The 22,655-nt window shown below is 46.3% G+C and overlaps 1 protein-coding gene across 5 annotated transcripts in view; it reads left to right on the top strand.

Annotated features, from left to right (window-relative positions):
• HECW1 (HECT, C2 and WW domain containing E3 ubiquitin protein ligase 1) overlaps positions 1–22,655 on the top strand; it is a 406,215-nt gene that overhangs the window by 199,939 nt on the left and 183,621 nt on the right. The window lies entirely within an intron of this gene.

The raw sequence follows: 22,655 nt of genomic DNA, 5'->3' as shown, positions 1-22,655 counted from the left end.
TGCTAAGGACCTGATCCTGCACCCAACTCTTCATCAATTATGTGCTCTTTCATCCTTGCTTACAATATACACTTAGAACTAGTGTCACAAAGTTATGAATCAGTCCCTGTGAGTGTGTTTAAACTGTTGGGTTGACCTTTAGGATTATCTTCAAGTAGCAGCATGAGTCCACCCTCTCCATACATATCATACTTTGCGGCCACTGCAAGTCGTGCTTTCTGTTCCTCAGGGGGAGCCCTTCTAGGAATCAGTCTGCAGACTTCTTGTCTTTCTTCCTGTGCTTGTATCTAATTATGGGCAGTATAGAACAAAAGTAAGGTGCAGAAGCCTAGAAGTCAGCAATGAGAAGTTATAGGGGTGCTGCTGGGAGACTGGACACCTGGGTGAGTTTGAGTTCAGCTCAGTGAGCAATGGGATAGGTCCAGGACAAGCTCAAACTCAGACTCTCAAGTCCTGCAGGGCTTCCAGGGTCAGGGTGAAGGTGCCCTTGTGGGTAGTAGTGTAAACAGTTGGTATGTAAGGGCTTGAGAGTAACTCTAAAGCTCACCTTAGGTAGCAGAGTGCCCACAGACTCTCTCCCAACCCTGCAACATAATGGATTTAAGGGTGTTTTGTATGCTTGACCAAGAAATCCTGAGTGGAAAGGAGACCTAGGTCAGTTATTGGCAACCTATGGCCCACGGGCTGGATCAGGCCTTTGAAAAGATGGGATCTATCCTGTGCCTGGTCAGGGAACTGGCAGTATGCTCCAGCCATAGCAACAGAATAGTCACCCCCAGGGGCTGAGCAGCTGCCTTTTTATAACTATTCTTTTAGCAGCATCTGCTGATCTCTAGAAGTTGGAGGGGGTTGAGTAGGGAGAGAGATTCAAAGCTGCAGCTGGGTTGCAGGCAGCAGCCCATGGTGACAAAAACTTGCCAAGATTGGTAAGTCGGGGTACTTCAGCCCATCTTTAGGACTTCCCCCTTACAACATGTATTCTCTCTGCCACTCACCTTTTAAGACTTCTTCCTCAGGTACCTGCAACTGTCAGGTCTGGAAAGGCCCCTCTTTTATGTTCCTAGAGCTAGAACCTGGAAAGCCCTCAACTTGAAGCATCTACAACACGTAACTCAATTTTTGATATACATAACGTATTGCCAAGTATCAAAGGTGCATGAGAGCACCACTTATCAGTTTATGCAGCACAGTGCAGGTCAGTTAGCATTTTCTGTAATAAGAGGAACAATCACAAGCCTCACTTTGATCTCAGATAGTTAGCAATTTCCCATCTCCTTTTATTTGTTTTATACCGTTTGTACCATGACAGCAACGAACAGTCTTTGTTGTATGAAAACATGATGTGTAATTCTCTTAATGACCCAGAATCGCATTCAGATTTGATCATAAGAAACAACGGCAAGTATGATGTGGTAGTGTAATGGGTAAATGAAAGAGAACTTAAACATTTGAAAGCTGTTTCTATTACTGATTTGAACTCTCTTGCAATGCAGCTCCAATGCAGCCATCTTCCTGAACTGACCTTTCCTTGTCCTGTTGTCATAGAAATATTAAGCTAAAAATATCTGGAGATGTGCAGTTGTGATAAGAAACCTGTGCATATTGAAGTGTGATGTGCGTGTTAAAAAAAAAGCTACTATGAAACCATGAATAATGCAGCCAACTTCCTAGTGTTTTTTTCCACTGAAGAGCAAAGAATTTTTATTGAAAATATTCACACCATGTTGCACAGGGAGTTAATTATAAAAGAGCGTGCATGGAAGTATATTTTATAATGACAGTTTAGTGACTGTAATTAATTCCTGATAAGAATAACGCAGGAAGTTTCAATTGTACACAACATGCTAGTGAAACACAGAAAAGATATTGTGGTTAAGTGTTTTTTCACAGCCACCAAATTGTGGGAGGCACTTGGAAAAAATAAAGAGAAATGTTCTCCTCTGCAGCACATGGAGCTTATATAAGTGATGTAAAAATTAGAGTAACAATATGGGAGTGATGGATTGAGGAAGCACAAAGTGGTACAGTAGCAAGATGACATTGTTAGTCAATTCTGGCATGTACAAGCCTTGAAAGGAGACCGTTTAAAAAAAAAAGTGTTGACTCTTGGGGACATTGCTCTGTTTCTGTAACAAATACATCAGTCATGCTTTAGAGCTTAATTGTCAACAGACCAGATCAAGAGATTACAAGAAGAAAGATAAGGTTGAGTCTTGAACTATACATCTGTGCAGAGGTGAGTATTGGATTAGGTACTCGCTTTAAAATCCCTGCCTAGGGTACTTATCCTTGGGCTTGGGTGCTCAGGAATAAATAGGAGTCTTGTTATGCTCCTTCCCAGAGCAAGTAGACAGGAAATGGGCAAAGTTTTGGCAGAGCCCTTACAATGAGTACCATAATTTGCAGCTACTGCATGTCAGCAATAAATCACATTTCCACCCTTTTCTTCAGACTAAGAGGAAGCAAAAGGGAATTGTGACTCAGTGTTTATTCTTTGAAGTATTGGACATCCCCAGGCTGCTCCTGATGTGATGGAGCTTACACACCAGTTGTTGCTGGGGGAGCTACAGCTGGAGACATAATTGAGCGGTTGTGTTCAATTCTGGCTTTAAGCTACTGTCATACTGAGAAGGACAAAGCAGGACTGCATATTGACTACAGTTCTAGAAAACATTTAATTGGAGCCTGACGGCCCCAAGGCACCCTGCACCAGGGTCACCACCCTCCTGGAACTTCATAACAGATACGAACCCCTCGGAACATCAGCAGAGTCACCGGCTTCAGCACTTGAGGAAGGAAGGCAACCAGCAGCCACACCTAAGAAGAACGCAGAGTGGTCATTGTGGGAGACTCCTTCTTGAGGGGAACAGAGGGACTGATCTGCTGCCCTGACCCATTAGCCTGTGATGTCTGCTGCCTCCAGGGGCCCATATCCAGGATGTAGCTGAGAGAACCCCTAAATTTGTCCGACCTTCCGACCGCTGCTCTGGGCTCCTTATTCATGTGGGCACAAATGACACAGTTTGGAGCAATCCTGGTCTGGTCATGAATGACTACAGGGCTCTGGGGGCTGGGTTCAGAGGGCTGGGGCCACAGGTGGTTTTCTCCTTGATCCTCCTGGTTATGGGTCACAGGCACAGGAGGGAGAGATGTATCGATAAAGTAAACAGAAGACTGAGGTGTTGGTGTCACCATGAAGGCTTCAGCTTCTTCATCACAGTCTGCACCTCAGAGACAGAGGCAGTGGTGTGTTAGGAAGAGATGGCCTCCACTTCACCCCAATGGGAAAGAAGCTTTTTATAACCAGATTGGCTGACCTGCTTGACAGAGCTTTAAATTAAGATCACCAGGGGATGGGCAGACAACCATCAGAGCAAGCCCAGGAAGTGGCTAACACAGAATCAGCAGGTCAGGAAATACAATCAAACTTACTCCAACGCCAGCCCAAGGATGGGACTCTTTTAAATGCACAAAGAAGGCTAGGGCTTCTGATGGCAGGCTTAGCTGCTTGTACACACATGCCAGGAGCATGGGGAACAAACAGGAGGAACTGACCCTTCTGCTAAGCAATAACAAATATGATTTCATAGGGATAACGGAGACCTGGTGAAATTCCACCTATGACTGGCCCACAGGTATAGATGGCTATACCTTCTACAGAAGGAACTATGTTGGGATGAAGGGTGGGGGTGTAGCTTTCTATGTCAAGGAGCAGTACACTTCCCTAATAGCTGACATTGGCACCCAAGAAGGGTGTCTTGAAACCCTCTAGGTTAGAATACAAGAAGAACATGGTGAACAGGCTGTTACTTTAGGAGTCTATTACAGACCTAACAAGGAGGAAGAGCTCGACCACAAATTCTTAGAGGCCTCTAGTTCTCTAGGGAACTAAAAGAGGCTCTTGGTGCATGGTTGTCGCAGGTAATTTGAGCCACCCTGACATCTCATGGGAAGAGCATTCAGCTAAATCTGATTGGTCACTCAGCTTCCTCACCTGCATTGACTAGCTTTATCTGACTCAAAAAGTCCACGGGCCAACAAGGGATAAGGTGCTGCTAGATCTGGTTTTGCCCAAAGGGGATGACCTCATGAGTGACCTGACAAGTGAAGGGAAGTTTGGTGACAGTGATCACAAGTTGATCATTTATTCTATCCATCACAAAGCTGGCAAATCAGTCAGCAATCCTGAAATCCTTGACTTTAGGAAAGCTGACTTTCATAAACTCAGGAGGTTGGTTGTCAAGGCCCTGAAAGATCATGATCTGACAGGGAAGAGAGTTCAAGATGAGTGGTCGCTCCTTAAGGACGCGATCCTAAAAGCATAAGGGAAGTCCATTCCAGGCGGTAGGAAAGGTAGTAAAAAGGCTGGGAGACTCCCTTGGCTCAATAGAGAACTCATGGACCTCCCAAATCTTAAAAGAGAAGCCTATAAAGGTTAGAAGATGGGAAATACCTCTGAGTAGGACTAAGCATCACTGGCCCGCACCTGTAGGGAGCGGACCAGAAAAGCCAAGGTTGAAGCCAGCTCAAACTGGCTGCAAGAATCAAGGGCAATAATAAGTTCTTCAGATGCATAGAAAGTCGAAAGAGAAATAAGGGCAACATTGGACCCCTGCTGAACCAAATGGGGCAGGTGACATCCAACACCCAAGAAAAAGCTAATCTCCTTAATGATTACTTTGTGTCAGTTTTCCACCACCCCAAGGGGATCACCCTCCCTGACAGGACACAGGATTACAAGGGTACAGGTGACCATGCACCTACATTTGGTGAAGACCTTGTGAGGGAATACCTTGAGAGGCTGGACATCCATAAGTCAGCAGACTCTGATTCACCCAAGAGTGCTATAAGAGTTGGCTGACATTACAGCACAATCAGTGGCAAGGATATTTGAGAACTCATGGTGCTTGGAGAGATTCGTGAAGATTGGAAGAGGGCCAATGTGGTGCCTGTCTTCAGGAAAGAAAAGAAGGAAGATCCATGGAACTACAGGCCAATCAGTTTGACCTCAATCCCTGGAAAGAAAAAAATTATTAAAGAACCCATCAATAATAGGCTAACAGAAGGCGTCATCCTGAGAGACAGCCAACATGGCTTTGTTATGGGTAGGTCATGCCTGACCACCTTCATCTCCTTCTGTGACCAGGTGACGAGAGGCTGATGTCATTTACTTGGCTTTCAGAAAAGCCTTTGATTTGGTCTCCCATGATGTCCTCATGATGAAATTTGAGAACAGTGGCCTTGACAACCTTATGGTCCTATGGCTGGGGAACTGGCTCAGTGGTTGGTGACCAGTGGCATCCCTCAGGGTTCAGTACTCGGACCAGTGCTCTTTAACATGTTCATAAATTACCTGGATTCAGGTGTCAGAAGCAGAGTGGCTAAGTTTGCAGATGACACCAAATTATGGGGAAGCATGGTCACACTAGGGGATAGGCTGAGGATTTGGGGCGATTTGGACAGGCTCACAAAGTAGGCAGAATAAAACCTGATGACTTTCAACATAGAGAAATGCAAGCTGCTCCACCTTGGGAGAAAGAACCCACATCATACCTGTAGGCTCGGCAGTGCTATACTCACTAGCACTATGACCGAAAGAGACTTGGGGGTCATGATTGACCACAAGATGAATATAAGCTACCAATACAATGCCGCAACCAGCAAAGCAAATAAAACCCTGGCTTGCATCTACCAATGCATCTCAAGGAAGACCCAAGATGTCATCCTCTCACTCCGTTCAGCCTTGGTGAGGCCGCAACTGGAGTACTGCATCCAGTTCTGGGCTCCACACTTTAAGAAGTATGTGAAGAAGCTTTAGCTGGTCCAGAGGAGAGCCACACATATGATCAAAGCTCAAGAGAACAGGCCTTATGAGGAGAGGCATAGGACTCTTCAGTTTGGAAAAGCTCAGGCTCAGGGGGGATTTGGTAGCAGCCTATAAGTATATCGGGGTCTGCATCAAGATCTGGGAGAATATCTGTTCACTAGAGCACCCCAAGGGAAGACAAGGTCCAACAGTCACAAACTGCTGGAAGACCATTTTAGGCTGGACAAAAGGAAAAACTTCTTTACTGTCTGAGTCCCCAGGGCTTGGAGTAGACTCACCCCAGATGTGGTGCAAGCACCTACTCTGGCCACTTTCAAGAAACACTTGGATGCCTATCTTATTTCACCCCAGCTGACTCCCTGTCCCTTGGGTAGGAGGATGGACCTGATGATCTTGTGAGGTCCCTTCCAGCCTTAACGTCTATGAATCTATGGTGACCTGTTTTATTCAGAGTGGCTGTCCAGGAACTGCTGTCATTAAAATGCCCACTGCATTAGTAAGTGAAAGGCTTGTCTTTTTGGCAAGTGCCAGATCTGCCATCAAGTTAACCTGAAGCAACTGGCGCATTACTTTGGTGTAGCTGAGAGAGTATTTGGCCTGAGGTCTTTATTGGATGATTCTCTATTAAGCTTTTGGACCAAATTCTGCCCATGATTATACACAGTACAGTTACTCTCTAGCTTAAGTGCCTCATTTTTATATAACAAATTAAGATTCACTTATCGCTTGGACTGGAAGAACTGGATAACTATTTCTGGCATCTTTGGAAGGAGACCACTTAATTGTACACTGCTCTATTTTAAAAACATATTCCTTCATGTCTCTTGCCGGTCAATAAAAATTCCTATTAAGTTTAGTGATTTTTACTATTAGTACTTGAAAAGCATCTTTCTCTTCTGCTGCTGGGCAAACTCTGCTATACAGGAGAAGTTGTGGAACTGATTCTGTACGGACTTCTGTACTAAATCAACGAAAGAAATGAGTTGAAATGCCAGGATTGCCCCGCATTGATGTCCCTGTTAAAATAACCTAAGGACTGACTAGTTGCAAAACAGGCACACAGGTTGCAGACAGAGGGATTATTCTTAAATTCAATCTGCTTTAATTGTTTTGTTTTCTAAGATGCTTTACATCATCCATTGTCACACATGGATTAACTGTGCATTTGATTGTCTTGCACAGTGTTTATCACCATGAAGTGTTTAGAATCCATGAGTAAAGCTTGGATATCATTTGCAGGTATTATGAAGCCAGCTATCACACAGTTACAAATGCTTTGATGACTTCCATTTTCCAGCAAATAAACTGCTCACTCAGTGATGCTGATAGTGAAGACTCATAGTTAAGCTGATTTACATAAAAACATTACACACCCAGAGGCAATGGAGTTTCATTAGGCTTAAGATTTGAGCATAGCCTTGATGTTTGTGATTTGTAATACATAAAATGAATCACTCAGGCCGCTTTTCCCTCCTTTGATGAAAGACAGGGAGGTGATTTGGGAGGAAAAATTTTCTCAAACCATCTAAACAGTCCCTGTCAACTGTGTCTGCATCAGATTCAACCAAGAGGGAGCAGGTGGGCATCATAGTAGGGTTTGACGATGCAGAAGGAAGCAAGTGGATTTCTTACTCATAGAGGCCAGGTCCTGTTGTCCCTGGTGATTTTAAGAAATTTCTCTGACTTCAGTGGAATTAAGGTACTACGCAGCAACAGTAGCTGAACCCGAATGTCTCTCCATCCTCACATTGCAAGTCATCATTCTAGGGAGGATTGCTGCAGTTCTAGGAAATGAGCATTTTATACTGGGTTGCATTCCAACCCCCTTACTCGTGTTATTGTATGACCCCCCACCCCCCAAACAAAAAACTCTGGTGTGAGTAAGGCCCAAAGAATCCGGCCCGGTGCTAATAATTAACTCAGCTCCCGCTTACACAAGTGCTCAATGTCTGTCTTTTTACAGATATGTCTGCATACTGGCTTTCTGTGAAAGGTGTTAGTTCTTCCAGGCTGCAGTCCTAACCTATTCAATCTCTCGTCATGTGGAAACTATTCTGTAATCCTGTTTTTCCTTGTTGCCCTATACCTGTTCAAGTTCTAGTACATCCTTTCTGAGACGGGGTGACCAGAGCTACATACAGTATTCAAGATGTGGGAATATTATAGGTCAGAGGTGCTCAAACTCTGGTCCATGGGCAATATCTGACTCTCAGTGCCTTGCCATTTGGCCCATGGGTCCAAAATTTGGCAACAGGGGGGCAGTCCCACTGCTCCCTTGCTGCCAAAGTTATGGACCTCTGGGGGGCTCAGGCCCTGTGCTTTAGATTGGGTGCACAGGGCATAGTGGTGCCTGATTGCAGTAGGAGGGGCTGGGCAGAGGCAGCATGAAACCCAATCCTGGTATGCAGGGCACCAGGGCCTGAGGTATACAGGCACATAGGCTAGGCAGGGATGGTATGGGGCATGTCCAATCCCAGCACATGCCAGCCAACCAAGGCAGTTCAGGACCCTATCCAGACATGTGGTGGCCAGTCATGGTGTACAGGGTCCAATCTGGTCCATGGTTCAGCCCCGTGCCACTTATCTGCCCAACAGATAATAGAAGGGGGGGAGAGGCCAAAAGGTAGATAATAGAAGGGGGAAGGGGCAAAAGGCTGAGCTTTATAAAATATCATAAAGAAGTTTCCTGTTTGTTTTCAGTTCCTTTCCTATTACTTCTTTGTATTTTGTTTGCCTTTCTGACTGCCATTTCCCATTGGTCCAGTGTTTTTAGAACATTAGTGAAGAAGTTTTGCTTTTGCTGTGCTTGTTGTCAAGCTCCAACTCAAAAAATCCTGAGTGCAGCTGATTAGTTACAGCTCAGTTCTGTGATATCTATACCAGTGCACTTGAACTCAGTGGCAATATGTGGGTATGATGAGTCCAGTATGGAAAGTTCATCAGAGGAAATTTTAAACCAACTTAAGCAAAGAGAGAGGAGTCTGACTAGCAAAGTATGAAGAATGGTGGTCTGTCATTACCGTTTACTGTACTGCTCTGGTGGTTAGTAGGACATACATAGTGACTAAAACAAATTATGAGGCATGGGAAATAAAGCCATAAGTCACTAATATATAGCACCTGCAGATCAGAAGTGATAACAGAACAAAGAATCAGCAGTATAATAAATTATAACTTCTAAGTCTCCCTTAAGAAAAGGGAGGTATTTCCTAATTTGATTGTGTAGCTATTTCAGAATGAGTGTGCCTCTGAAGGGAAAAAGCCCTTTAAGTCTTTTGAAAGCACAAAAGAGCAGACCCTTTAATCATAATTGCATGGATATTGGACGGTGTCATGGCAGGGCACACTTAATGTTTTTTGGTTGTGCACATTGTGCATTTCTGTATCCTAACATATTTGGATTACTCATGCACATATTTGGATTACTCATAGTTTCATAGTTTCTAGGGTCGGAAGGGACCTGAGCAGATAATCTAGTCCGACCCCCTGCCATGGCAGGAAAGAATACTGGGGTCAAACGACCCCAGCAAGATGTTCATCTAACCTCCTCTTAAACACCCCCAGGGTAGGGGCCAGCACCACTTCTCTTGGAAGCTGGTTCCAGACCCTAGCCACCCTGACTGTGAAGTAGTGCTTCCTGATATCTAACCTAAACCTGCCCTCTGCCAGCTTGTGACTGTTATTCCTGGTCACTCCTGTCAGTGCTCAGGGAAACAGTGACTTCCCCAATGCCTGTTGATCCCCCCTGACTAGTTTATAACAGGCCACAAGATCCCCCCTCAGCCTTCGCTTTTGGAGGCTGAACAGGTTCAGGTCCCGCAGCCTGTCCTCATAGGGCCTGCCCTGTTGTCCCCTGATCATACGAGTGGCCCTCCTCTGGACCCTCTCCATGCACACACATGTACATATTTATATACTAGCCAATTGCCTGTCAAGAAGGATGGGGATGGGGAGAGAGCAGGGATGGAGCCCCATGTCCCCTCCCCATCCATGCCCATGCCCCACTTCCCTCCTGCTGCATTGGGTCCAGGCCTACTTCCCCACTCCCTGCTGCAGCAGCAGGGGGAGGGGAGGAGTGGGCTCAGGCCTGATCTGGGGGAGGGCTAGGCCCAAGGGTTGGGAGAAGCTGGGCTGCCGAGGTAGTGGGGGGAGCAGCCTGGCCAGCGACTGGGGGACAGGACGAGCAGGCTCAAGGCCGATATGAGGGGAGGAGGAATGCGGGAGGAGTCGGACTGGGGTCCTCCCCTCCCCTTCCCCTGCTGCCGCCACATTGGGCTGGGCCCACTGCTCCCCCCTTCTCCCTCACTGTCGTAGCAGGCTGGCTTCTCCACTCCCCCTCGAGCCCAATCCTCCCCCACACCCCCTGCATCAGACCCAGGCCTGGGCCTGCTCCTCCCCTCCCCCCACCGCTGCCTAATTTATCTGCCAAGGCCTGCTTCTGTCCCCCCCCCCCCACTGCAGTGGGCCTGTTCCTCTCCCCACCCCTCCCATGCCAGGCCCTGACCCACTCTCCCCCTTCCGTTAGGGGTCCAGGCCCGCTCCCCCATTTCCCACCGCAGCAGCAGAGGAAGGGCAGGAGCATGCACACGCCCACTCCCTCCCATCTCCACCATTGGCTCAGGCCTGCTACCCACCCATGCTAGGGCTGGGGCTGGTCTGGGCACTTGGGGTCTGGGCACACTCCACACTGCGGCATCCCCAGCTCCAAGGAGCAGGGTGAGGGGGCAAAGACAGCTTCTTCCTGCCCTTTGTCGGGTCCATTCCTCCCACCACAGCCACCACTTCGGCCCTGCAGGTGGCGACAATAGATGGGGGGGAGGGGCAGGTCAAGGCCAGCACCAGTGGCCTCACCTCCCCTGTGTCCTGACCCTGCTTCCTCCCTCCTGCACCACTGCCACTGCTATTGTTTCCAAGGAGCAAGGCGGGGTGGGGGCTCCCCCCTCAATCATTGCCGCCAGCAGGGAGCAGGGCAGGGGAGGCCTTACTCCCCCCCCACTCTGTCCCCTGTATCCCCACCATCATGGCAGCAGGCTGCCACCTGCTTTTTTGCGCTCTGATTGGCTTTGTCAACCAGTCAGAATTACAGACAGACAGACAGGCTTAGGCTTTTATAATATTAGATTTATGTGCGTAGAAATGTGTGCCCTTGGCCCAAAACCTGTATGTATGTATGTATCTGTGTGTGATACATACATGCGTACATACACACATACATACATGCATATCACACACAGACACATACACACATAATTATATACGTTTAAATTTAATGGTAAACCTGAATTTTTAGAAAGCTTTTTTGGGGGCCTAATTGTACTTCCTAAATAATGGTATGCTTTAGTTATTGGTGCATAGTATACTCTCTCAACATTAGCCTTTATCTTAATGGATGTTTTTCTTTTTTTCTTGGAATAAAGAATGATGATGATGATGAGAATTTAAAATCTAATATCTATTATTCCGGAAACAGAAATTTAAATTCTTTAGAACAAGTGCACAGATGTGTCCATGTGTGTTTGGGCTGATGTGTGCATGTGTGTTAGTGCTTGTATGTGCAATGCTGGGAAGGGAGCAAGTTCTGGAGTTCCCTGTAGCCTGGACATCCTGTTTCCAACTCTCAACACTGCAGAATCTTGGACCTTATACCTAGAGACCTACCCAAATCAAGGAGGCTGGCAGCTGATTTTGCAGGCAGGTCACAGGACCAGCCACCGTTTTTGTGGGCTTATTGTGGTGGGGCGCCCCTACACCTCTGATCATCTGAGCAGCCCCAGTCACCTACCCCTTGCCACTGATTGGTTGAGAGGGCTCCCTGTCATACAACCCCACCCCTCACTGCTGATTGTCCCAGAAGGCTGTGCATCATGCAGCTATACCATGGGTCAGAGACAAGTGTTTCATAGTTTCATAGTTGGTAGGGTCGGAAGGGACCTGAGCAGATCATGAAGTCTGACCCCCTGCCATGGCAGGAAAAAGTACTGGGGTCAAACAACACCAGCAAGGTGTTCATTTAGCCTCCTCTTAAAGAACCCCAAGGTAGGAGCCAGCACCACTTAGCTTGGAAGTTGGTTCCAGATCCTAGCTGCCCTGACTGTGAAGTAGCACCTCCTTATATCTAGTCTGAATCTACCCTATGCCAGCTTGTGACAGTTATTTCTAGTCATTCCTGGTACTGGTTGGGGGAACAGGGACTCCCCCAGTGCCTGCTGGTCCCCCCTGACTAGTTTATAACAGGCCACTAGATCCCCCCTCAGCCTTCTCTTGTGCAGGCTGAACAGGTTCAGGTCCTGTAGCCTCTCCTCATAGGGCCTGCCCTGCTGCCCCCTCATCATGCAAGTTGTCCTCCTCTGTACCCTCTCAATGCTGTCCACATCCCTCCTGAAGTGCAGCTCCCAGAACTGGATGCAGTACTCCAACTGCGGCCTGACCAGTGCCGCATAGAGGGGGATCATCACCTCCCTGGACCTGGAGATTCATCTGTGGATGCATGACAAGGTATGGTCATGACCACACCCCCACACTGTCAGCCCATGTTCATTTTGGCACCAATAATGATTCCAAGATCCTTTTCCGCCTCTGCACTGATGAGAAGGGAGTTCCGCAACCTGTAGATATGCTGCTGGTTCTTCCTCCCCATGTGCATCACCTAGCACTTGTCAATGTTGAATCCCATCCTGTTCTCATCCCTGTAACCTGTCTAGGTCCAATTGCAGCCTATTCCTCCCTTCTAGCTTGCCCACATCTTAGTGTCATCTGCAAATTTGAACAGGATGCTTTTTACCCCCTCGTCCAAGTCATTGATGAAGATGTTGAACAGTGCAGGCCCGAGGAGCGAGCCCTGCAGAACCCCACTGACCACATCCCTTCAGGTCGAAAATGACCCATCCACCACCACTGTCTGGGTGCGGCCCTCCAGCCAGTTAGTGACCCATTTGACCGTGTAGGTCTCAATGCCACAGTCCCCTAGTTTTTTAATAAGAATGGGGTGAGAGACAGTGTTGAAGGCCTTCCTAAAGTCCAGAAAGACTACATCCACTGCTACCCCTGTGTCTAAGGATTTTGTGACCTGGTCATAGAAGGCCACCAGGTTGGTCTGACAGGACCTGCCTCTAATGAACCTGTGTTGGTTGCCCCTAAGCATATCCTCCCCTGCTTGCCCCTCGTGGACATGTGCCAGGATAATTCTCTCAAAAAGCTTGCCCAGGATCGAGGTAAGACTTAACTGGCCTATAGTTCCCCGGGTCCTCCCTCCTCCCTTTTTTGAAAATGAGAACCACATTGGCCCTTTTCAGTCCTCTGGCACCACACCAGAGCACCACAAGTGCTCGTAAAGCCATGCCAGGGGTCCCTCAATGACCTCCAATAAATCCCACACCACTCTGGGGTGGAGATCATCATGATCATCAGGATTTAAATACATCCAGTCCCTCCAGATGTTCCCTGACTAGATCCTCATTTACCCTAGGCCTGGGTGCGCCTCCTGCAGGGGTCTGGTGGGGGGTGTGGGGGTGCTGATCTGGTCCCTGCTCAGGAAAATGGAGGCAAAGAAATTGTTAAATAGGTTTGCTTTGTCGGCTGGTGTGTCTACCAGATTTATCTTGCTGGGCTCCTATGATCCCTCCTGAGTTGGAGGAGCCATTCTGGGAGCCATTAGAACACATTGGCTGTCTACACGTGCAATTAATGCACAGTAAGGTTACTGCGCAATAATGTAAGGTGCACTAAACTGTGCCTGGGAAGATGTCTACACATGTGCCCTGTTGGGCATAGATTTCCTCCCAACGGTAGCAGCCCAGTCCGGGGCTGCTCCTACTTTGCTCAGCTCCCCTGTACCAGTCACAAGGAACTCCAGGCTTCCCTGGGTATCAGGGGGCCTGGGGCTAGTCCCAATGTGCACTCTGCCAGCTGCAGGGGTAGCTGTCTCCCAGACCTGTGCATATGGGAGCCCCAGGGATGGGTCCCCATGTGCATGGGGCTGGGAGAGCTGTGTGGCTGCAGAGGCAGCTGTCTCCCAGCCCTGTGCACATGGGGGCCCCAGGCAAAATGGATCTTGTTCAGCATCTGCACAGTAGCTACTGAGAGATTAATCTGCTACTGGTATCAGCAGGTCATAGCCAACTGCTCAGTATACTGATTTACTGTGCAATAAATGCCATGCACATATATATGGTGACACTTTACTGTGCAGTAGATTAGTCTACTGTGTAGTAAACCATCTTGTATAGATGCACCCAGTGCCTCCATGTTTTCATAGTTTCATAGGTTGTAGGGTCGGAAGGCACCTGAGCAGATCATCTAATCCGACCCCCTACCATGGCAGGAAAGAATACTGGGGTCAAATGACCCCAGCAAGATGTTCATCTAACCTCCCCTTAAACACCCACAGGGTAGGAGCCTGCACCACTTTTCTTGGAAGCTGGTTCCAGACCCTAGCCGCCCTGACTGTGAAGTAGCGCCTCCTAATATCTAACCTAAATCTACCCTCTGCCAGCTTGTGACCGTTATTCCTGGTCACTCCTGGCGGTGCTCGGGGAAACAGTGACTTCCCCAATGCCTGCTGATCCCCCCCTGACTAGTTTATAACTTATGACTTTCCTCCATGCTTCTATTCCAGCAAAGAAAAATCAGCTTCCCCATTTAAGTTATGCACTCCCGTTTTGGACTGCTGATTTTTCTGCTGATTTTCCCACTTTTTCTGGGAAAAGGTGCTTGAGTTGTGCCTGTCAGTTGGGTACATGACACAAGTAATTTTCGGAATAAAGATCCATTTGTGACAACTCTCACAATCCTCAGCTCATCACTGATCTCTGCCTTGGGCTCCTCCTCTGGTTTGAATCCTGCTTTTCCCATGGCTCTCTGCCCCAAACTCCCTGCCACTCTTTTGCCCTTCTCCATCCCCAGCTCTGACTCCTCATCTAATCTGTCTAATCTGTCTTTCCCTGCAATAACCCCAGTACCTTCTTCCCATGTTACTGCAGCAGCCCCTAGTTCCATTTTCGTTCTCCAGCTGGTCTAAGTCTGCAAGTCAGCTAAAGCTCTCAGTCTCATAGGTCATTGAGTCCAGCCCACTGCCCCAGGGGCAGGAACTCAGCAGGGATCGTAGGATCCCAGCAAGATAATTATCCAAATGTCTCTTAAAGGTGTTCAAGGTAGGTGCTTGAACCACCTCTGGTGGCAGGCTATTTCAAACCTTGGCGACTTGGACAATAAAGAAGTTCTTCCTTATGTCCAGCCTGAAATGGTCATGGTGGAGTTTGTGACCATTCGACCTTGTCATCACTTGCAGCTCTCTGGTGAATCAACATTTCCCCAGATCCTGGTGAGCACCCCTGATAAATTTGTAGGTGGCCACCAGATCACCCCTGAGCCTGCGCTTTTCCAGGGTGAAGAGTCCCATAGCTCTCAGCCTCTCTTCATAAGGCCTGTTTTCGTGGCCTCTGATCTCTGCACTCTCTCAAGCTTCTCCACATCCTTTTTGAATTGTAGAGCCCAAAACTGGATGCAGTACTCCATCTGTGGCCTCACCAAGGCTGAGTACGAGAGAATGAAGTCCCGAGATTTACTTGAGAAGCATCTGTGGATGCAAGCCAGCATTTTGGTCTTTACTAGCAGCAGCATTGTATTGCAGGCTTATGTTCATCTTGTGGTCAGTCTTGACCCCCAAGTCCCTTTCGCCCATAATGCTAACCAGCGTAGCACTGCCAAGCCTATAAGCACGCTGCAGGTTTTTCCTCCCAAGGTGGAGAACCTTACATTTTTCAGTGTTAAACACCATCAGGTTCTCATTTCTCATTTCTTTCTTAGTAGTTTCCAGTCTCAATGACTACCACCGCCCTCAGTGGTTACTGTCAATGACTGCTCTAACCGAAGACAATATTGTAGTATTGTCACCAGTATCACAAAATTGGTTTCATAGGACTGCTACAACTACCTGTTTTTGTATATCATAACACAGTTGTTTTCCTTCATTTTCCCCCAGATTAGATTTGATCCTTTCCTTCTCTACATACCCATATTCTTTCAATGGAGCAGCTTCCTTGACATAATTAATTTTGATTTTACACCATTAATATTTTGTGTATGAGGTTTGTCCAGAAAGAATTCTTTTATTAGTAGATTCAATTGATCATAAATTACTCAATTTGGGATCCTGCCATTTCTTCTCTGATAGGCATTGCGTGCTTACTAATCTTCAGAAAAGCTTAGTCAGCCTGCTGCTTAATTGAAAGAGAAAGTGTCATCCAAGTAACTTGTAACCAGGTTTTTTAAATAGCTCATGTTTATCAGAGTTTCCCATCAGGAGGGAATTTAAAATGCTGAATAATAAAATACAGTGATATTCCCTGTCCTGACTAAGAGTATTGCTTAGGCTTTCCCTGCAGTAGAGGTTAGGAGGTTTTGTAATCTATCAAGGGAAAGTGGCTTAATCTTGGCAGTATTGCATTTTATATCCAAGAGAATAAATCCAAGCTTTCTAGTGAAAGTTAAGCTTCTGAAGTCAAGCTGACCTTTAGAATAAGAGAAGAATAGGGGATTAAAAGAATGAGTGAAATACCGAGTGAAGGAGAAGGAGATTAGGGTAATCTTGACAAGTAGATCTAAAGGAATGAATGAAGACAAGGAGGAAAGAAGATATTTTAAAGGGAAGGGGTATTGAAGAAACTGCTGAGAACAATCCTATTCTGTCAGGGTGTTAGATATGGTGATAGGGACAGGATGACCTGAGAGATCTTTCCCATCTTTAATACTTTATTTTTTTATGAGTCATAATTCATTAGCAAGGCCTACAAGATTATACTATGTGTAAAAGGTCAAGAGAAAAGCATGATGCTATGTAAGGGGTTAAGGGTATGTGTGTTGGGGGGAGGGAGTAAACTGCTTACAGGTGTGAAAATAACAGCGCTTTACCTTAAGCCCAAGAGGTATTGCATTAGCTTGACCCAGCTTGTCAAACTAATGGAGACAAGCTTGGAGGGAGGATGAGGAAGTACATTGCTAGGAGGGAGGGAGAGGAAGTACAGTCTCCAGCAGGAGAGGGAGTACACTGCTTACAGATGTAAAAAAACAGCAATTTACCTTAATCCCAAAAGAGGCATTATGTTAGTTTGACCCAGCTTGTCCAAAGTCTGTATAGATCGGGCACTTCACTGGGGCTTTTTGGTACTTTTGTCTAATAGTTGATTGAATCAGCTTTGTATAAGAGTGCCAGAAAGCCCCACTGAAGCACCTGATGTATACAAATGCTGGGGAGCTGGTTCAAACTAATGTGCTTCCTCTACTGGTAGAGCTTCCCACGCCCCACCCCACACATCTGGAAGCAGCATTATTATTGAAGAATAATAATGTTGCTCTGATACTTGACATGAATTTTCTAGTTACTTTTCCTGATTGCAGAGTAAGAAGTGACCCAGCATGTATCAAAGGATTCATTCTTCCCAGATTTAAACATTTTTTCTCTTAAAGGGTAATAGCCGCCATGCAGGGAGAGTTCTCTGCGGAAAAGCTAATTTTTTTCAGAAAATTCCACTCCAGTTCTGGAGGGATCTTCACAGTATCTGGAGACGAGGCAGGAAAAGCACCATGCATGCAGCTGATTTTGCTCCTCTTCTCTTCCTCAGAGCCCAGACAAACACACACAAAGCATCTCTTCTGCAAGTGATTGGTGGTCCATGTTATTCTTATCTTTGCATTGCAGCAGGCAATGGGATGATGTAAAATGACATGACATAATGCAGATACCAGGTCCAATTTAAAGGGAATACAATACTGTTCTGTCCTTGATGCTTGCAAAATGCCAAGTAGTTTGATATGAAATGCACATGAACATTTCTAAGCATCTTTAGACATTACCTCATCTCTTGGAAGACTTTACTAATACAACTGCTGTTAGTGCTAATTGAAAGGAGACTATAACCTTGGTTATCTGATCCAGTGAGCTGTTACTAAAGATTGCAGAGATAAAAATGACACTGTCAGATATTTATTTGTGCAGGAATGATCTGGACAACAAGTAGTCTTGGCCTGCACACTGAATTTAGGACAAAGCAATGCTGCCCATTACAAGTATCTCCTTTATTTCAGAAGTAGTTAACCAGCATGAACAGTAATGCACACCATCCCATAACAGTGATATTATACATACTGATAGCTAACTAACATTCAAGGTAACTCACTTCATCTCAGATATGCTAAGATTGTTTTCTAATTACCTGCAAGCTGACATCAGGCTTGGCAGCATCTCTTTCAGAAGTACCTAGGAGTAACTTCTGATCACAGCTAATTACTGCTTACGGACTACGTAATTTTATGCCTTAAGATGAGAACCTCAGTTGGTATAAAATGCTATAGCTCCATAGAAGTGAAAAGTATGCCACTAATTATTGATTTAAAAATCAGCTCACAGTCAAAACAACAGCTTGGGATTGATTGACATTCATATAAGAAATAAGACAAATCTTCATCCCAGTTTTGGTTGACTTCTGCCCATAAGCCAAAATAGATATCCTGGAATCCAGTGGGAATGTCTGTTTTCATGGTAATTCTGGTTTGGCAAGCATAGTTCTTTTGGTGTTTCCAAACCAATTTTATAAGCCAACAAGCTACAGAAAAGCCTTAGGTGAGTGCTGTAGGACTTTTGACTGAACCAGACTTCTCTAGTTTTAAGAATGTAATGATAGCACCCAATATTCTCCCATCTGGGAGAATTCCTAACTAGCTAGGCTTCTCTTTGCCTTGATATCTTTGGAGACATTCAGTTCAAAGTTAAATGAGGGTTTTTCAGTTGCCAAAGACACTATACTAGTGCCTAAATTTTGCTGAGGAAAGTATAGTATTTGTTACTCATATATATTCCTTTTCCATCATACATTCAGTTCAACATCTCACCAGCTCTTTTGTTATTTTTATGTTCAAAGCATCTACAGAGAGGTACTGTTCATCCCATTTACCCATCCTTTTCTTTTAATTTTGTTTGCAAATAAGAGAGAATTCCTTTTAAACCAGACTGTCTTTTTTTATTCTTGAAATAGACAGTATAACTGATCACCAGCTAGCTAAGTGAGTAGGTAACCAGAGTCCAGATTCACAGCCCTGGGAACATGATCGTAATTATACACAGTACTAAAGAAAATGACTTACAATTAATTTATTGAAAAGCTTATTTGCTCTATCCCTCCCTATACATCCCATGTTTTTAACTAAAAATCTCCAGGGGAGAAAAGTATTATGATTTTAATAATTTATAGAACAGGTATCCTCTGTATTCATGTGCTTTTGCTTTTGTGATATGATCAACTTTTACCAGCTGCTCTGCTGTTAGTAAGTCCTGCAGAAAAAAATCACAGCATGGGTATTCAGTCTTGGTTTCTTGATCTTCAGCACAACATGCTCATCAGACTTTATTACTGTTCCCAAATACAGCAAAGATGACAACATCTATTCTAGTAATCCAGGGCTGCTGCAGGCCTGTGAATCCTCCAAATTGTCCTGTTAAAACATGATACCAGTCCTGAAAACATGCATATGATCAACTTCTAGCACTGGAGTAATCTCTTCAATTCAGCAAAGTTCCTACATGACACCAATTCTCAATTTAGTGGGGTTCTGTATGGAGCCAAGAAGCAGCATAAAGACTCTTGTAGCAAGAGTAGTGAACTAGGAGTCAAGAGTCCAAAGGTAACATTTTCTAAAATATCTTAGGGTGTACGCCTCCCTTTTAGCAAGGAGACATTCCCAGATGCTTTTGGTGAGCCACGGAGGCTTGTGTGCCCTCCTGCTCCCTTTGATCCTCGTTGGGATTACCTTCGTTTGGGCTTGGAGGATCGTCTCCTTATGGAGTGACCACTCTCCCTGGACACCTGGCTCCCCTCCCCTCTGGGACCTCAGCGCTTCCGCAACTATCCTCCTTAGCTCATTGAAGTTTGCCCTCCTGAAATCTAGGGCTGCTGCCTTACTGCAGGCCTTTGCCGCCTTGCGCTGGATGGTGAATTCCAGCAGGCAAGGATCACTATCGCCCAGGTGGTCGAGCACCTGCAGCCCCCTCACCAGGTCATCACCCGTGGCCAGCACTAGGTCCAGCAAGATGTCTCCCCTGGTGGGGCTGTTCACCTCCTTGGTTAGATGAAGCTCCTGCACTCTGTGTAAGAACTGACATGAGCGGTCAGACCTGGCTGACTGCTCTTCCCAGCAGATGTCCGGGAAGTTCAGGTCCCCCATGACTACCACATCTTTAGCCTTCACTACCTCTGTGAGCTGACCTAAGAATTCCTGGTCAAGCTCTTCCGCCTGGTTGGGAGGTCTGTAGTAGACCCCCACTGTTAAATCTCTTTCCCCTCGACTGCCTTGTACTCTAACCCAAAGCACTTCAGAGTGCTCTCCCTCTGACTCCTTGCTAATTGTCGAGGATGTATTCCTCCTTAATATAGACTGCCATGCCCCCACCTCTCCTTCCTATCCTGTCCCTCCTGTACAGCCTATAGCCCTCGACATTCACCGCCCAATCATGCATTGCGTCCCACCACGTTTCTGTAATCCCCACCATGTCCGGGCTGGTGTCAGCTAGCAGGAGGGTGAGTTCCTCCTGCTTGTTTCCCATGCTACGAATGTTTGTGTAGAGGCATTTGAGGCCTCCTGTGGATGTGTGTACCGACCCCATAGTCCCAGTGTTGCCCCAGCCCCTGTCGCTTACCTGTTTATTCATTTCGCTCGTTGGTCTAGGCTAGGCTGTAGTTGTGGGTGTTGCTTGGTCAGGCAGTCTGATATTTCCTCCGCCCTCAACTTCCCCTTCCCCCGATGAGCCTAGTTTAAAGCCTGCCGGAGGAGGTCCACCAACCTAGAAGAGAACACATGCTTACCTTTAGGGAAAAGGTGGAGGGGTTGGGGGGGTGCTCTTTCACCCCTCCCATAAGTCAGAGGTAGTGACTTGCAGGGGATGGGGCTGCGCAGAGGAGCTGGGGCAGGGGAAAGCTCTCACATTGTGGGGCTCCCATCCTCTTGGGGGAGGCTGGGAGGCTCCCCAATTTAGAAAGAGCCTGGAGCTTAGGCTCGGGAAATCCTCCATAGTGCAGCCCCCACCCCCCCATGTAGGCAGACCCCAGCTTGCGGGGCCAGGACCAGGGCAGGGGGCTCAGTCCCATCCCCCACCACATGGGTGCAGCAGAGGGTGGGGAGGGGTGGTGCCAGGCAGCCAGTCAGGGATGGTGCCCACTCATCTAGACTCGGAGCTGTGCAAGAGGTGACCTGGTGGCTGCCTATAAGTACGTAAGGGGTGTACATCAGGATCGGGGGGGAGCATCTGTTTACCAGAGCGCCCCAAGAGATAACAAGGACCAATGGTTATAAACTCCTCCAAGACCATTTTAGGCTGGACATAAGGACTGTTTTAGTACCCACCCCCACACACACATATGCTCTCTGCTTTCTGGCCTGGGCTTTTGCAGGCATCTGCCTGCCTTCCCCAACTGAAGAGAGAACATGAGTTCAGTCCAATCTATGCAGCTTAGAGAAACATGCAAAGACTGAATCGATTCCACCTCAGGCTTTTTGACTATCTGTACTTAGCCTTAGGCTCTTAAGCACCTAAATCACTCTGGATCGTAGGATTTTTAAACTTATGATTCAGTTAGGCTTTCAGAGGAATTTATGTAGGTTTTTTGTCCAGTCTGCTCTGCAGTCTTTGGCTGAGATGGGGCAAGTTATTTAGGCCTAAATATTAAAAAATATCTCTGCTTTTTGTGTCCCAGTCTTTTCATGTCCTGCTTGTAGTACAAGGGCTGCTGTTCAGAGACTCCGACTGCCACATCTCAATATGATGATCTGTTGACACAGTATCCGTGCTTTGTCCTTGTGTTGTTTTGCCACAACTGTATTGCTTTCCGTTGCTTTACTGTACTGAATATGCTCTGTGACGTTACAGCGACAGTATTCCTCTATTCATTACACATCACTGCTGTGTCCTATTGTGCCTCACTGAAGATAGCAGCCACAAGTGGCATAACAGTTAAACAAGGAAGTGTTGGTGTCTGGTGCAGAACTGGAATTCCATTTTGCCCTAAGTTTCTGTGTGCCAGAATACACACAAGCAGTTAAATGATTTTGGTGGCAGGGAGATCTTTCTAAAGAATTGCTCCCCTGGCTGCCAAACAGAAGACTGGTTTGTTCAGGTGAGAAATTATAATACTTTGAAAGTGGACGTGGGATCTTTTAAAATCACTGCACTTTAAACAAAACTATAAAGATTCTGCTTCCAGCCTGCACAACTTTTGCCACCTTCAGTAAGAGCTTTGGATCTGTGATGATAGCATTTTTTTTTTCACATCATGTTAACTACTTTACAGAACACATGGAAATAAAAGGTCCATTTCTCAAAAAGCTTGCAGCCTAAAGGTCCAAAATACTTGCTGCCAGAAGTTGCGCTAATAGGAGTAGTTCTGTTGACTTCAAAAGGGCTGCTCATGGCTCTAAGCACTGTGCCTGATGGTCAGCTTTTTCAGAGAAGGGAATGGGTTTGACTTAGCAGGCTGATGTGGTTCCTACTGTGGTACCTATTTCTGAAGTTGTAACAAGTTCTGTATTTATATGGTCCCCATTACCATTATTTTGGAGCACCCAGTGTTGACAGTCTTCAGTAGAGTTGTAGATTGACTGCTAAGAGAAAGGATAGGAAAAACTGATTCTGTAGCATGTTCTCCTATAATAGGGGGTTGCTGGAGTTCAGAGGATCTCCATGGTATTCTTCAGTCCATTGAAAACTTTTGATATCTCCCTGTAGTGTAATAGAAAGTCATGAAAATCCACTGTCCTCTCTGTTCTGGATCAGTTCAGGAAGCTG

The sequence above is a fragment of the Crocodylus siamensis genome, chromosome 5, assembly GCF_052110815.1.
Source record: "Crocodylus siamensis isolate JL-2025a chromosome 5, ASM5211081v1, whole genome shotgun sequence".
Taxonomy (NCBI): Eukaryota; Metazoa; Chordata; order Crocodylia; family Crocodylidae; genus Crocodylus; species Crocodylus siamensis.
The sequence above is the reverse complement of the archived record's forward strand: the minus strand, read 5'-3'. Positions and strand labels throughout refer to the sequence as shown.